This window comes from Ictalurus punctatus, chromosome 3 (assembly GCF_001660625.3).
Source record: "Ictalurus punctatus breed USDA103 chromosome 3, Coco_2.0, whole genome shotgun sequence".
NCBI lineage: Eukaryota > Metazoa > Chordata > Actinopteri > Siluriformes > Ictaluridae > Ictalurus > Ictalurus punctatus.
In genome coordinates, this window is record NC_030418.2 from 6,735,556 (window position 1) to 6,753,447 (window position 17,892).

Genomic DNA, 17,892 nt, shown 5'->3' on the forward strand with positions numbered 1-17,892 from the left:
ATAGGCAGACGAATTGCTGCGTGTAAATCCATGCGGCATGCAGATGAATTTAAAAGAGCTAACACACTGGTTCGGAAAGCGTGTATCGCTATAGTGGTTGTGTCATTAACACTGGGACATAGTTGCTCTTGGCCCTTAATGAGATAAATTTTAGACTCAGTGGCTATAGAAATGCTACTGGAAAACATGGCAGTGGAGTGTTGTAAATCAAAGGGATTGTTAAAGAAGATGAGAGGGAAAGTTGACTGGCTCAAAAACCATTGCTGGTGTCTGGTAAAAACACTGCTTCACCAAGTACCAGGACAGGTTGCACAGAACTGACCTGAGTGGCACTAGACTGTTACATCATTTTGCCTGAAACACAAACTGGACATTTGGAAGGAGCAACCTACTAAGACATTTCAACTTTACTGATGGCATATAAGCACCCTTATATGCCATCAGTAAAGTTGAAATGTCTTAGTTTTTCAGTGGCTCCATTGATTTCAGTCAGTTTAAGGATTTGTTCAGTTGCACAATTTGCCAACATGTGGAAGTACTAGGACTAAAATTCAATCACAAAAAGAATCACTTGACTCCTTAGCAGACTGGCCAGTGGCTTGAGGCACAACTCTCATGTACTGCATACCTTCTTGATGGAACACAGCCATTTCAATCAAGGATTCAGCCATGAAATTTTGAGTGGCCACACACTCCTTTCTCTGCTTGGCTGGGATGCTGGTATTTGCAACTCCAATAATGAAAACTGAAAATGTTGCACCACATCCTATTCAGGACCTGTCAGCCATATCACAAGGCATGTGTTGGTAGTAGTGACAAGGACATGTTTACATACTTTGAGGCATTGATCCACTGCAGGTTTTTTTTGATGCAAAGATGGAAATTGTAATGACAACAGCCTCCCAACAAAACTGGGATAGGGGCAGTACTGTAGAATAACTTGAGAATTAAAGAAAGGTGAAAGAGTGGACCAACACGATGGTGGTTTTTTATTTTTATTTTATTTCATCCAACAAAACAACAGGCTGCTGTATGTTGAGGTGATCAAGCAAGCAGTGGAAGAGGGCAGAATCATACCTTTTTTCTTAAGAGCTACCTAGCCACCAGACTGGTGCAACTGAATAGCAGCTGTGTTGTCTCGCAGTAGTCCTGTGTCTGGGAAATGGCAAATTTACAAGGATGCAATACAGCTAATTTGGTACACTCCAAAAAAGCAATCATTGTCTTCTCCCATTAAAAGGCATTCAGTGCACACTATGGCTACCTTCTGGGTATTCTCACTAGAAGAAGTATCACCACTTGAATGATTCTCCTCCTCAATAGAGAGCAACTTCTACATTTTGAGTGATTCTCATCCCCAGTAGAAATATAGAAGTATAGAATCAGCACTTTTTGTGTTTACAAAATAGTCATGATTTGTGATTACGTAGTAAATCTGGATGGCCAGCAGTAAGAGTCCTTGGTGTAATTTTTGACACCAGTCTCTCAGTTAAAATTTATGTAGTTATATTATTAGAATAGATAAGAAAGTTAAGAAATATAATGTCACTACAAGATTCAGAAAAACTAGTTACTGTTTTTCTCACTTCTGTGTTGGACTTTTGACATGCCCTGCTGTCAGTAGTTGCTTAAACAAGTTTCAGTTAGTCCAGAACGCAGCAGTTAGAGTCCTTACTAGAACCAGAAGTTTTGACCACATCACCTCTATCTTATCTGCACTGCATTGGCTCCCAGTAAAGTTTTACACTAATATAAAATACTTCTAATGAACTACCATACACTAAATGGTTTTGCACCACAGAAACTGAGTGAAGTTACTTCACTCCTGGTTGATCAAAAGGTACAGGCTTTTTGTTGGTACCTAGAGTAATGACAACTACAGCAGAGGCCAGAGCATTTTCTATAACAGTTATAAAGCCTCACAGTTATAGAACAGCCTTGCATTACTGTAGTGTTTGGTACTCAGACTTTAAGTCTAGGCTGAAAACCTCGGCATGTTTAGTCAAGTTTTTTGTTAATAGTTTTTCTTTTAGGTAAAGGCACAGATCTGCTAGGTTCATGGGCACAGAGTGTTTTGTTTGGATTGTGGGATGTTTGGCTGCTGTCATCCCCTGCTCTCACGCACTCACTCAGGTATGTTGATGGTGGAGGGGCTGGCTGCTTTATGTCTGGCTGCTTTATGTCCCCGGGTGCCCTCATATCTGTGTTACCTCTGGCTCTCCCTTTTAGTTATGTTGTCATATCTAGCATTGCCAGAGTCCTCTTGTACTCTTGTAGTCTGTGGACAATGCACATCCTCTTACAGCACTACAGTATAAGAGCATACCTAATACTCTGTGTTCTCTCTAGCCCTGGATGGATAGGCTAAAGTTTGCCATGAGATTGCTGTGGTTGATACCACGCATATACCCTAAAGATCATTGTGAATGTTTTCACTTTGGCAGCCTAATGATTGCACTTGCTAAAAACTATGCTCTAGTCTTATTCAGAAGATTGTACATAGGATACTTTAACCTGGATATTATAGACTTTAAAACTTTACTGAAATCAAAAAAGACCCTGATGCTTATACTGAAGATCTTTCCAACACACTTGAACACTACAGTAACTAGAAAAGGATGGTTTCCTTTTTGAGTCTGGTTCCTCTTAAGGTTTCTTCCTCATGTCGCCTCAGGGAGTTTTTCCTTGCTACAGTCACCTCTGACTTGTTCATTTGGGATAAATCTATTTCCAGACATGTGTAAAGCTGCTTTGTGACAATGTTCACTGTTAAAAGCACTATCCAAATAAAATGTAATTATCTACATCGAATTGGTCACTTTGTTATTGGTACACATGGGAATACTCCACTAGTTCAAAAAAAAAAAAAACTGCCTTGGTGGTCTGTTTTACATTTTGGTCATTTTTAACTGGGGTGTGAGGGTTAGCATCTTCTCAGATCTCCCTTCAAATAAAGACCTGTTTAGATCTAAAGTTAACCTTTAAATCATTCCTACAACTCAGTAAATGGCTCCTATCTCTCAATATTCCCTTTCTCCATAGAAAATTAAAATTACACACTCATTCACAGGCAGTTTGCAGGGGATCACTTAAAAAAACGAGTAAGTAGCACTCGTTACCCAAAATTCATCCTAGAACTTATAGGATGTTGGGCAATTTATATGTATTTGATGTTATGATTTAATGAAAGATATTTTCTGGTCAATTAAACAAATCATGTTTTTGTTTATCAACAACCCCTGCCACAAAATATGCTTTTCAGGTATTTTCCACTGATATATATTTTTGAATTGTATTTAAAAGTTCAATTTTCCATTTAATTATTTGAATACATTAAATGATTTGGTCCTCAAAAGATAGCAACTTCTGAGGTCTGCTCTAACAATCTCAACAGTACACTGCTTAGAGAACCCAGGGTAAGAGCACATGTGATCTTTTTTTATTTGTGCTTGTGCCCTTGAAACTCTGGTCAGACAGTAACAAAAACGTTTTGCAAATCAAATAACTTTACAGCATTCCAACTCACTCACCACCTTCTGCACAGCTTTGGCTTTGTTTTGCTCACGGCCATATACACAAACGCTCAGCTAACTGCTTAGGGCAAGAAAGATCTTAACAGATCAAATAAACATACATTGGACAACAGCTCTCAGGTGTGCCATTAGCCCTCGAGCTAGCCCCTAACCACCTGCCCTGTAGTGAAGGCATACACTAAACCACATCCCCACCTGCTACACCTGCAAAGCACAAAAGACTTCACATTTAAGGAGAATAAACTCATGCTATTCATTTTATGTCATTTATATATTTTCAGGATTTATCTGATGATATTGCCCATCTAAAACCTGTTCTGTATAAAGAGGATTTATTTCCACATTTGTTCCATCCTAAAGATGGAAAATGGGAGCATCATACTTGTTTACTGACTCTCTTGTGCACAGAAAATGAAACATCTATTATAAGACTGATGAATACTGCATACATATATATTACAAATGAATTTCTCTGATGAAAATAACAGGTTGCATATCACAACTGATTGGTTACGTGCTGTACAGCCTACATCGGCCTTGTTCAATTAGATAACTTCTGATGGCCGAGCTAACATTATTAGTTCTCCACTAATTAAAGTTAATTAAAAAGTCTGTCAGAGCACAGTCTGTCTATTTAAAATTACAATTTAAACATAAAGTTCCACTGATTTCAGTGAAATGTCTGCAACCATGTCTAGGATGCAAAAAGAACTTCAAAACCTAGACAAAGCCCTCAGACCCCCACTCACCTGCACTGTGTTGTGTAACATTACCCAGGTTGGCCTGGAGGCGATGGCTCACCTCTTTGAAGTAAACCTCAACAGCTGGTGTTTGTCAAGACAAATGTCCATGTTTTGTCCTTTAAGCTGCCGAGAAAAGGGAACTCTAAATGGTTGGGTAGGGACCTAAATCTGATGCGTCTGCTCCAGCTGGGGGCAATTTTGAATCATATTCCCTACCGCAAATTACTTCTGCATAGCATTGCAGTTGATCACTGAGTTGAAACTACACTTTCAAATATATCATTAAGATCTGAGCAGGAAGAAAATTAAATTAAGCAACTCTTAATTTAAGGCACATCTGAAGACATTCTGTGAAGCAAAATATACTTGATATAAATACAATTACTATAATGCGCAGTAAAGAGTAAAATGTTCCAAAAGTCTTGGAGAACCTTCCACAGTTCTTAGAGTTTGCTTGTCTCACTTGTTTTTGCAGGTTCCAGACAGCCTTAATGGTGTTTTTATCTAAAAAGTAGACTATTGCTAAATATATAGTACAAGATATTTAATTTAATGGCATAAAAATATCTCTACTAGTTTAAATTTTTATATATATATATATATATATAATTGTTTGGGAATGTAAAATTTGATCTCTTCTACGTTGATTCTAGTGCAGAAGACATAAAATAAACATCAAAGATAATGATTTTTGTTGTATAATGAAAGACATATTCAAAAGCCTTACAGAACAGTCCTTCAATGCTGAACTAGAGTTTGGTTCTCACAGTAAATACTGGCATCTTATTGAGCAGAATCTCAGCACAAGTGCTTCCTTAAACACCCTCTATTGTTAACACCTGGGCTCAGAAGAAAGGCCCATTCACAAGTAAATTGTGGCCTTGCTTTAAAGAGAGATTTTATAACAGAGCACAGTTGACATTGGCAGGAGTGGCATGGCTGACTATGAAAACCCTGTAGCCCACTCTATTCGCAGGAGATCAATCAAGGAGGCGTGTTTCCCTGAAGCTGCAGATTTCCACTGAAGGTGGGGGGGGAGGGGGCTGCAAAATAAGCTGCTTGTGGTTTCAGCTTATACGAGACCAGAGGATCCTCAGAAAGTCCCATGCCTCCCTTTGAATGCACACAGAGCTTCTTGTAACACTGTCAGACTCCTAGTGACAAAAGTGCTAAGCCTAAGGCCTGTGAACAGCTTCATACCTCACCCCTCCCCCTTACCCCACATCCTCTCGCTACCCAGATGCATCTCCTTTAGCAATCATGCCATGCCTCATCTTCATGAAACATGGATTTAATACACTCACACAATGGGGCTCTGAGATATTATTGTATGACTTGGCTATTTAAGCTGTGGGAGGTACTGCATGATTTTGCAACAGGTGTTCAATGAATCTGGAGCGAGTTGTGCAACTGTACATAGTCAACATGATAGCTGGAATAGGTAACATCCCCGCTACACTGAAGCACTGCATAAACTGTGGTATTCTCACTAGTAAGTCTCCCTGGATACCATGACTCCTGCAGGAGAAGGCAGGGTTTTAATTTCTGTGTGTGTTTCCACTGCATGATTTATACACGATTCAAAGACAAACAGCAGCGCACAAAGACCTACTGTTAGCAACATGCTGCCATCTCTTTAACATGAACTGTATCTAAAATGTGCAAAATAGTATGTAATATATGAAATATTCGCGTAAATGCATTATTAACATCAGGATCATGAATCTTTGGTTTGGTAATCTCTGTAAGATGTTAGTGTAGAGATTAAAAGGCCAGTCTGAATAGTAAAGGTTACTAAATAAAAATACAGTTGAAATTTGGAATTTTTTTCATTCTTAAAGTACTCCGGGGCACACGGTGGCTTAGAGGTTAGCATGTTCGCCTCACACCTCCAGGGTCTGGGGTTTGATGCCTGCCGGGGCCATGTGTGTGCGGAGTTTGCATGTTCTCCCTGTGGTCTGGGGGTTTTCTCCGGGTACTCTGGTTTCCTCCCACAGTCTAAAGACATGCATGGTAGGCTGATTGGTGTGTCTAAAGTGTCTGTAGTGTATGAATGGGTGTGTGAGTGTTTGTATGTGATTGTGCCCTGCGATGGACTGGCACCCTGTCCAGGGTATACCCCGCCTTGTGCCCGATGCTCCCTAGGATAGGCTCCAGGTTCCCCCGTGACCCTGAAGAAGGAGTAAGTGGTAGAAGATGGATGGATGGATAGATGGATAAAGTACTCCTTCTTCTTTCTTTTTTTGAGAACATTTCTCTTTTTACTAACAATCTAACCAGTGGTGAAGAGAGATGGGACATAAGAACAAAGTTTTCAGTTGCAAAATCCCTGGAGCAACTTGGGGTTAAGTGCCTAAGCTACTGACAGTACAACTTGCAACAGTGAAACAGATTTTCATTGTGACTTAAATATTCCTGTGCACTGCCTTCTTGTTTTTCTTAATCCCAGCCGAAGACATGTGAAATTCAACCTGGACTTTACTTTTAGCAGGAAACACCTGAACTCTTGGATCTCTTGAATCAAAGCATAAAGTTCTATGTATTATTTAAAGGGAACATGGCACAGAAGATTCCTGAAGATTTACCCCCTAGTGATTCTGGGATTGATGTGCAGTACATGCTCAGTGTTATTCAATTTATAGTCACCTGAAGCTCCCATATTTGCAGACTTGCTCTAAAGGACCAAGAGAGTTTTTCCTCAATATATCCTGGAAAAAATTGAGCAATCTTACAGTGTTACCATGTGAAAAGATATCAATTTAAAAGAATCCTTAAATGTTCCTTTACAAGACACCTTTTAACTTCCCCATTTGTTGTTAGCCAATTCTTCTTCTACTTACTATTATTATTATTATTATTATTATTATTATTATTATTATTATTATTATTATTATTATTAACAGTACAGATTTTTTGTACTTTGTGCTCTTTTGACCACAAACCAACCCTGAAATATCTAGTGATACATAAAGAGGTACAACCGTATTGCTCATCCGTCATTCGTTTATTATCGTATAAATCAGGCAATTCTTTATCATTCCCATGACTGAGGAGGAAAAGGTGAGTGTGATAAGATGAGTGTTCCATGACTTGCCATGCAGAATCGCACTGGCTCTGTTTCATTCATTTGTCGAGCTTTGCCACTTTGAATTATTGAGTCATGTTGGCCTGCTAATAGATAGCTTGCTGATTTACAGTAATTTACAGTAGAATTACAAGAATTTACAAAGGTATGAAAACCCATAAGCCTACACTTATATTTTATCCACAGCTTTATTGCATTTTTTTTTATAAAGGAAACATCACACCACAATGCCTTCTAGGTATATTTTTACTACTGAATGTGTACAGTTATATTGACTAAGCACCCCCCCCCCCCCCCCCCCCACAAACTCTTAACAAGAGCTAATAAGTGAACAATGGCCTTTAAGTCGGCATCAGGGATTCTTCCAAGGACTAAAAGCATAATTTTGGTGGGAATCTTCAGGATGTAAATGCAGAAGGTGTGTAGTAAAATGTGTGGCCACAGGGCATCTCAAGCCTAGCGTTAATATAAACATACGAAGCAAATATAACATTTTGTATCTTTGTTTATTTCCCAGTAAACAATGCAGACGGAAAAAAAACAATAAACAGACAGCTGATAGATATGCTCTCCCAGACGAGCTTAGATTGTCCTCAAAGTTGGTTGTGCAGGTAATAACCCAGTATTGAGAGGGTGTGCATTTAGTGTGCTGAGTGATTTACTAAGGACTCATTGTCCTCCACAAAAAGGACTGAGAACAACCTGTGCTCTCAGTTATTCCAGCTATGCCTGTAGACCTACAGATATTCAGTTGGAGTTTGGTTTCCATCATAGCATTTTGCTAAAGAGGATGTACTTAATCTTCATCTGTTTGCATCATGTTTGTAATTCACCTAATTCACATTTAGCTGGTCCAAGTCCATAGATCACAGTTAGGCCAGAAATGCAAAAAAGAAAAAACAACAACATTCCATTAGCTTTTTTTTTTTTAAAAATAAAAATAAAATGATGAATATGACATACACTGTCTGTCATTATTGTCTGTATGTCATTATTGACTACACAGACCACTCAGTGAGGTCAACACATCAACATAATCTGATGTCATTAAATAATATGCAACCTTAAATCATGAAAATGTGTGAGTTTTAAAGGTGATTATCTGTATCAACAACCACGCGATGGGCTTAGTAGTAATTAGGCTTGCATTTATAAATGAAGTTGGCTGCTTTGGTGTCCTGGGTTAGCAGGTCTGTGTGACAAAAGCAGACCAATGGTCTATAAAATTATTTCCAAAACCAGCCCAAAACCAAAACTCAAAATATCATATACACTGCTTTTAAGTAGCTAAAATTAGTATTTAAAGTAATATTATACATTTACCAAAGCAGTTAAAACCAAGTTTCCATAAATAGGATTAGATTTGGATTATAGGATTTGAGTCTAGATGACTTATTTTCTTTGAATGGCAATATACTTTAATTCATACATATAAGTAATCTAATGCATGCATAGCACACATAACACACACCACAGAAATAAGCTCACAGCAGGAAAAAAAAAAAAAAGGTTAAAGTTTGGAAAAAGTCCAGGCAATGTTTTTGCAGCTTTTCCAACTGCCAAGTTTGGGTGAGCCTGTGCCCACTGTAGCCTCAGCTTCCTGTTCTTGGCTGACAGGAGTGGAACCCAATGTGGTCTTCTGCTGTTGTAACTCATCCACCTCAAGGTTCAATGTGTTGTGCCTTCTGAGATGCGTTTCTGCTCACCATGGCTGTAAAGAGTCCTTATTTGAGTTACCAGAGCCTTCAAACCAGCTCCTCTCTTTCTCTGACGTCTCATATCAACCAGCAGAACTGCCACTAACTGGATGTTTTTTGTTTATCACACCATTCTGTGTAAACTCTAGAGACTGTTATGTATTAAAAATCGCAGGATATTTCAGCAGCTTCTGAAATATTCAAATCAGCCCATCTGACACCAACAATGGTCTCTGAACTCACATTTCCCCCATCTGATGTTTGAAGTAAACATTAATTCAAGCTCTTGACCTTTATCTGCATGATTTCTCTTTTGTAAGTCGCTTTGGATAAAAGCGTCTGCTAAATGAATAAATGTAATGTAATGTAATGATTTTATGCATGGCGCTGCTGCCACATAATTAGTTGATTAGATAATTGCATGAATGAGCAGTTTCATCCATACCCTTAGCCATGAAATAGACAGTAGCAACTTCATTTATAACACTGCTGTTAAATACAGAGCATCCACATAGTAGAAAGCACAGACCTGAGTTAATTTCAGTAGAAATTACTCTGTAATTTCGATTAATCCCACCCCAAGTCCTCAAATTAACCCCACCCCCCTTCCCACCACCACCACCCCTTTTAAGTGTAAGTACACTCTTAAAGTGTGATTACAGGGATTAACAAATTGCCAGATGTCAGGTATACTTTGCTGCCTCCCAACATACAGGGTTTCCAAATATTTATAACATTTACATTTATTTGCAAATTGTTGCGCATGCCTTAAAAGTCAACTCTTTTAATAAATGACTTTAGGTTGCACATATTTTGCCGATGCTTCTAGCTTTACACAAGGTCTTGCATAACAGCACTGGAAAACACTGTGTTGGTTTTCACATTATTTATAAATGTTTATGTGTGTGTGTGTGTGTGTGTGTGTGTGTGTGTGTGTGTGTGTGTGTGTGTTTTTGCTGACCTGCATGTATATATTCAGGCAGGCCTAATTACGTATTGCTTCTTAAAGCTTGAGACAAGTGCTAGCAAAGTGGCTGTTTGGTTCTGCTTCTGAGACCTTTAGTAGAAGGAACATCAAGTGATCCATAGTAGAAAGCATGCAGAGATTTGAGCAGCTCATCACCAGTGTGAGGGTGATTATGACGTGCTCTAAACGCCTTTGTTTATAACACAGACCTTGCATTATTTTCCCATTGTTTATGTTTAAGATTTTGAAACAGGGACCTGCAGGAGCGGATCCCTAAGTTAATGAGTAAATAAGTGAAGTTCCAGATGTGCGCACATTTTTTTACTTTTTTTTTTTTTTATCAGTCACAAGCACACACACAAGTCTACATGTGTCAGAGTATTTTACTTATGAAAAAAAAAAAAACATGGGGGGAAAAAACAAACTGCGCACTGAGAGCATTAACTCGACTTGTATGATGCTGTCATTCTGGCAAAAGTGACTTAATTCCTGCTGTTTGAGACAACTGAAATGCTCTGCTCTTTCTGAGGCCGGGTGAGAGATGGAAATTCCAGTAGCAAAACTTAGGAATCATCCAAATGCCCAAGAGAAACATTCACAACTTTTCTGTTGTTTGTCTGCTGTTTCAAGCAATACATTTTTTTTCTTCCACATATGGAAAGCACATATGCCTTTTAACTTTTTGCTCCACTGCATTATTTCTCATATGCCACTCTTGACACTACTGGCACTATTTTATTCAGTGTTTGACTCCAGCCATATGTTTCATACTGCTCTAGCACATATAGTCTGATTCTGAGATTCGGACATGAATGTAAACTGTTGTTAATTACTAATCGGTTAATTACTAAGCAGTATGTTTATGAACATACAAAATGGTCCAGTTCACATTTGTGTCTAAATGCATGTCTGATGTTGCTCCCGATGGCAAGTTAGCACCTTGCGTGGTATACAGTTACATTTCCTGTGCCCTTTGCTGTCCGTATGAAAGACAAGTACAGCCAGACCCAGTAGCAGGTAAAGCAAGAACATGAACAAGCTCAAATCAAATGTTTATGCCCATGATATTTCTCATACTGAATCCATGCACTTTCAGAAACTTGCGCTAAACCAAAGCAGGTTGTCCAAACTAGTGGATCATCCAAGAACTGTACGTACCTCTCTCATCAGGTTCACAGTCCCTGGAGGCCCTTATTACGTTGTTTGCTGTAAAAGCCACAGGGCTCTCTGGCCCTCAGACTGGGCTCTCTGTGTACACTCCCCTACTGTTTGTTTATCTTTCCTGGGGTGGGGGTTATGTTTTTATAAGCTTGTCTTTCCTTCATTCTGGCCCAGGTGGCACAGCAGCTGCATGAGCTTGACTGCTATGAAGAGTCCCAGGGGCATACAACTGGCACAGACCTGGGCATGATGCTGCGCAAAGTGACGACACAGGTGCCTGTCCACGTTCCGGCAGTGCACTGCCGTGACACTTACGGCCAGGCATTGGCCAACATCCTAACCGCACTTCAGGTGAGGACTCTCAATACTCTCTTTATGCTCGAGACGAGAGGTTGTGGCCTCTGAGGTAAGGTAGCTTGGGTAATATTTTGTGGCAAGGCTATGAAGCATTTTGAGCAAAGAAGCCTTTTTGTCTTGTAGTAGAGACATTTACCCAAGACAAACAGACATTTGTGTTTCCCTTCTTTCACTGACACCCAAATGTTATCAAAGATACACTATCTGAACATGTCCTGGGATACATTTGTGGGTGTTCGTTAATTTGGTAAAAACAGAATGCTATACAAATCCCAAAAATCCCCTGTTGAGGTAAAAAAAAAAAAAAATACAGTACAAACATTTTTAAAAATCCCCAGAATACTAATAAGCCACATGATTAAACAAAAACCCACCGCATGATAACATAGCACCCCTGCTATGTGGTTGATAATATATGCTTCCTCATATATTTTTCAAAATGATACCTTCCTGTGGTCGTCGCCTTTTGTAAATGGAAAACCAGGGAAGTTCTGGTTGTACAGCAGAAACAGAACCGGCACAGCTTTATCAACTCCTCCACAGCCCCTTTTGTACTCTTTTTTTCAGTTTGTCTTTGCTCACTATGCTGCAGTGGTCCTTGGGGGTTGGGACGGTTGGCAGATGTGAAGGGGTCAACACAAAAGCTCACCTATTAGGTGTCTATTTCATGTGACAGTGGCCTGATCTTGAAAAGACTGAGAGCTGGAGGGGAGTGCAGAAGCGTTTTGGAGTGGAATCGAACCCCCATGGCAATGCTTTGCTTAAAAAGCATGAGAGAAATTATCTTTTCATCGCCCGCTATTAACTGCATGGAGAATGGGGGAGAAAGAAAAACTCTATAGGCTCTAGTATTCCTTCCTCTGCTCCCACTCCTCCTTTTTTCCCCCACCCTCTGTCTGTTTATCAATCTTTCCCCACCTGAACTTTGTAACCCTAACTCCAGCGACAGCACAACTAAAGTGGCCTTGAATATCCCCAGACAATTTACGTTGAGAATTGGTTAACTCATGAAGTGTTTGAAACGACTCAAACTGAAATGGTCTGTAATCTGAAAACTGTAAAGTAATTCCCATTTCCCAGTTTCAGCTGACAGTCTATACTTTTATGATGGTATCAAATTTATTTATGCAAACTGGAAGCTGGTCTGTATACTTTATAGCTATTTTCTAGCTCTGGGAGATAATAAAATCAACTCAACACATAGAAGTACTAACTATGTGAAACCAGAGGAAGACTTAGATGCCTATATCTATCTATCTATCTATCTATCTATCTATCTATCTATCTATATATATATATATATATATATATATATATATATATATATATATATATATATATATATATATATATATATATATATATATAGACTAAATTCTCCTCCCACATTCTGTTAAAACTGTATAGCACTTGAACAATTTTTAAGTTTCTAAACATATCAAAATACTAGCACATGTAGTAGGTTAGAGCGTCATGCCAAGATGTTTAGCATCCTTGACAACACAGAGGCAGCAGAAGGAGACAGGAATTCCTGGGAGTGAATCAGCAATTGAGTTGATTTATCACGCACACCCCATGAGTGTGGAAAATAACTTGCCTGCCATTTGTCCTCTTCCCCACCCCCTCTCAAAAAGGTAGGGGAAAGTAAAGATTTTTATCACAGCATTTCATTACGAAGTTTCAGTAGTTCCCTACCACCAGCTGAGTTAGAAATGAATTTTGGTAACCCTGTCAACTCGGAGTCACTTGTGCTTTTGTTCATTGTAAAGTCACGGCATGCTCTTTGTACCCTTCTTGGCACGACTTCTACGCCTGGATGAAAAAAGTAATCTATCTCTGGCAAGGCAACTAAAAGCAACTTGGCCACGGTATATATTAAAATTTGAGAAAAATCTTAATATGAAGTGGGCAGTTCTAGCTGAGTGAAATTCCTCTGTTTAAGCTTATTTCTGACAGAGTTTATATTGTTAAATACTACAATAATGTGTTGAGATTATAAGTGATTGTATAACCTGAAAATGTGAGAGAAGTAGATATGTCCTACCCTAATTCTGATGAGTAATATGACTGTTTATTATTGATGACTATTTAATGGCTATTTATAATAATAATAATAATAATGATAATAATAATAATAATAATAGTAGTTGCAAAATATATCACAGTAAATATTATTTTACAGTTTTACTGCTTTCCAGGGTTTGTTTTTTATGTAACATCAAAGATTAGTGTGTGAATACACATATTTTCTGACTGCCTTTCACCTAAATACTTCATTGACTTCATGGGTAAATTTGAGCCAATATAAATACATGCAAAATGTTCAGAAACCGTTTTTATTTTAACTACCTAATATTCCTTAAATATCCATGTTTGCTAGTGGCTCAGCACATTTTCTATTTCTGACCAAACAGACTTGGAAAAAGTAAATTATTATATGAAAAACTCTGCTGCTTGGTTTCTGTGGGAAGCAAAGCATATATCTAAAGAAGGTAGGGTGCCTGACTGGACAGGAAGTTTGACCTGAGACCATGACCTACGTTTATGCAGCCCATGTTGTCAGTCTGGAGGGTCAAAGTACCAGGGCCATGGCTGTCTCAAGGGTCCTACAGTTGCAGCTGGGAAGTAGATTGCTCAGGTCTTGTTTCATTGCTCAGTTCTTGTTTCTCTCCTAATGAAAACAGAGCAACTGACTCCTTGCAAAATTCTTTGCAAGGGATCCTGGGTAGTTTTCTTAGGAAAAAGCCAGTCACAGGGGTGTCTTATGAGCTGGTGAATTGGAGCCACACCTTTTTTCACCTCATTAATGTTTTAGAGAATATCCCATAACATGTGAACATTAACCTTAATTTAGCACAATGAGCACTCAGTACCACATAAGATTATTATGAAAAACCCTCTGCCAGAGAGGCTACCACTTCAACAGCATTCTTTGGTTCATTTTTCATGCTGATATGGTGATGGCATTCACAATCTTCCCAACTAATCCTGGGGCCAGGATTATGGACAGTCTGGGAAACAAACAGCTTAGTGTTAAATTAAGAATTTTTATTCATCATATATTTTTTTGTAGGAAACAACTTACATAGTTCATACAGATGCTTTAAAGTCTTAAAAATACTTGACTTAAGGCCAAAGACATGCATGGTATGCTGATCCAATAGGCATGTCCAAAGTGCCCATAGTGTATGAATGGGTGTGTGATTGTGCCCTGCAATGGATTGGCACCCTGTCCAGAGTGTACCCCACCTTGTGCCTGATGATCCATGGGATAGGCTCCAGGTTACCTGTGACCCAGTAGGATAAGCGGTATAGAAAATGTATGCATGGATGGATTTGAAAATGCAGTTTGATTAAATGGAAAAAGTGGCATCTACAAGTATCAAATGATCCATTTGTATCATACCTGTCCATTAACACCATTATGTCCATCTGTCACTTAAACTGGATAGAAAAATGAAAGCTACAGGTCCTGATTAAAGCAAAGGGTCAAGATACTTTTGTCACATGTTGCAAGAAGGAAATCAACTTTAAGTCATTTATAGTTTGTGTCAAACAACATACAAAAATCCATGATAATACTACAGAAATAGTTTTGACCTATGTACATCTTACTATCTAGCATTGTTTCAAGGCTTTCAGAAGCAGAACCTAATATTCCACAAATCCTTCCAGTTTTAAATCTAGTTATGGTGCATTTTAAATGTTTCGCTGTTGATCTGTTACATAAGTATATTTTTTAAAAAAAAAAAAAGAAAGAAAGAAAAAAAAAAGAAAATGCTTGAATGTCATCAGATAAACTCTGGATTAGTAGCAATCGGTTTAGATTATTATCATAGTTTAATAATGCTATTGCATACTATCTCTTCAGACATTATACAGTAGGTGCTGCATATGTTTTACTTTTGTATTTATGCTGAATCACTGATGTATGTGAAATTTACCACTTACATATGAGATGAGTGCATATTTAATTTGCCACAAAATGAATGATCAGTCAGAAATATTGTATCAAAGAAAGCTCAGAAAGCTGTCAGTGTGTTGAGTTACCCCTCGATGCTGTACGCACCACAGTATGGACCCCACGCTCATTTTACACGTTTTGAATGTCTAATGAATGTCAAAGAACAATGAGAGAGCTTTTAGGCACTGAGGCCTACTTATGATGTTTAACACAATCAATGAAGTCCATGAGAACTTAAGACTGTCCAAAGCTCACTCACTGCATACACTGCAGTGATCAATGAACCTACATTTACTTTTTTGATTTTTGGTTTGTAGCTATTTAGAAAGTCGGCAATTTGGACTTCTTGCCACTTTCTGGTTATTAGGCCTAGAATGCAGCTGATATTCCTGACTCTGCACTTTCACCCTTTTTTTGAATTTCACTAGACCAAAGGCTTCTGGCTCTGCTAACTCTTTACTTTTAATTAACAGTAAAATTAGTGTAAACTACAAGGCCCGTCTGCCTTGTACTGTGCTGAGTCAGAAAGTTCTGCACAGTGAACAGTACATGGAGGCTCCCTCCACTTCCTGCCAACACAAACAGTAATTATGGCTCAGGCAGACAAGCTCTTGCTCTAAAACAGGACTTTGGCCATGAGAAAAAAAAAAAGAGTTTGCAATTAGGGTTGAATTGTTCTCTGAAGCAATGGGTGCTCAAATTTGTTGTTTATTCCCACTCAGTGTGCGCTGAAGGACTCTGTAGGCAGCTCTTTTATAGTACTGATACTTCATTGAGGGCAGGAGAGTGGCGCTAATTTTCACTGCTCTCCTTCGTTGTTTCCACCCTCACCACCACCTACCTCCTCTCCCCACTTTCGACATCTGGCTTCTCCTAAGAAAGCTGGAAAACATATTGAACATTCTTCTGACAGTTGAACAGGATATGTGGAAAGCATTCTAATATTTTAATCTGCAGTGTGAAAACAATTAACGAGGCTTCTGTAACAAGAAGTCCAGTCTCTGTAGGTGGTGTGGCACCTGACTATTTAGCTCAGGTGCACCAAAAACCTTTTCTCTGCATTATTCATGCCTCAGCTAATTATCTGTTGAAAAATAGCCTGAATTTCTAGTGCCCCGTATTATGTAGATCACACCAGAGAATGGGGCAAACCATCAAAAGATTTCATTTAAACTGTAGGTCCTTTCCAAGTGGTGAAATGAGCAATTCCCGTTATACATGGGCAAGTTTCCCAAAGTATTTTCATCTTTCATCTGAGCTCTAAGAGTGTTTGAAATAAAATATTAGCTCTGTGTTCATTTGATACCACCCGGGACAGAATGGGTTCAAAGAAACACTTTAGGAATTGGTTTAATGCAGTTGATTTTAATTAGATGATGCTTTTGGGAAATGGAGTGTATGTTGACTCTTATTGAATGAGCAGAAACACATATCAGCAGTTTTGCCAGAGCAAACACATACCTTTTAAAAGTAAACACAAACATTTGACAGAAATGTCAAATCCTGAACTAAGCAACATTTTTCTGGCAGCTTAGCCAACAAAAGCTCTGGAAGCAGGAATGGCCTACATAATTAATCGCAATGATTATCAACACAGTGCAATTCAGATTAATGTTGAGGAAGTTCAGACAGACAAGAAAAAACATTTTGCAGGTGATTATATTTTCATATGTTAGAACGGGATTTACTCAGGGTTACAAGAACACCGCAGAGCTTTGTGTGATTTATTTGATTTCCTTTCATTTCCAGGTCTTCCAGGTGACAAAACCAAGCTTTATTCATAAAATTTGGTTTTGAAATGACAGCGTTCCCCAGACTTACTTTTTAAAAAATTTGTCTCCACTTTTTATGTGACATTTATGTGAAAGACATTTCTGGAAAGAACATATTTATCACATATAACACAAAACCACTAAATCTGTTTGTTTCTTTCCATATGTCAAAGTCCCCATGAGTAGGATTACATTAGTAATATATTCTGGTTGGATCTGACTTCCAAGAAAACTCCAGAAGACACAGGTGTTTCTACAAGGTTTACCAGATGATTTGTACATTTAAACACTACTTTATTAGGATCACCTGTACGAAACAGAACAGTTGAATATTGGAAAAAGACCAGGCAATGTTTGTCTAATCTTCAACTGTCCAGTTTCAGTGAACCTGTGCCTAATGTAGTCTGAGATTCCTGTTCCTGGTTGACAGGCATGGAACCCAGTGTGATCTTCTGCTGTTGTAGCTCATCCCATTCACAATTCTGTGGGTTATGTGCTCTGAGATGCTTTTCTGCTCACAATGGTTGTAAAGATTGGTTATTTGCATTACTGTAACGTTCTTATTCTGGCCATTGTCCTCTGATCTCTCTCTTATCAACAAGAACTTCCACTC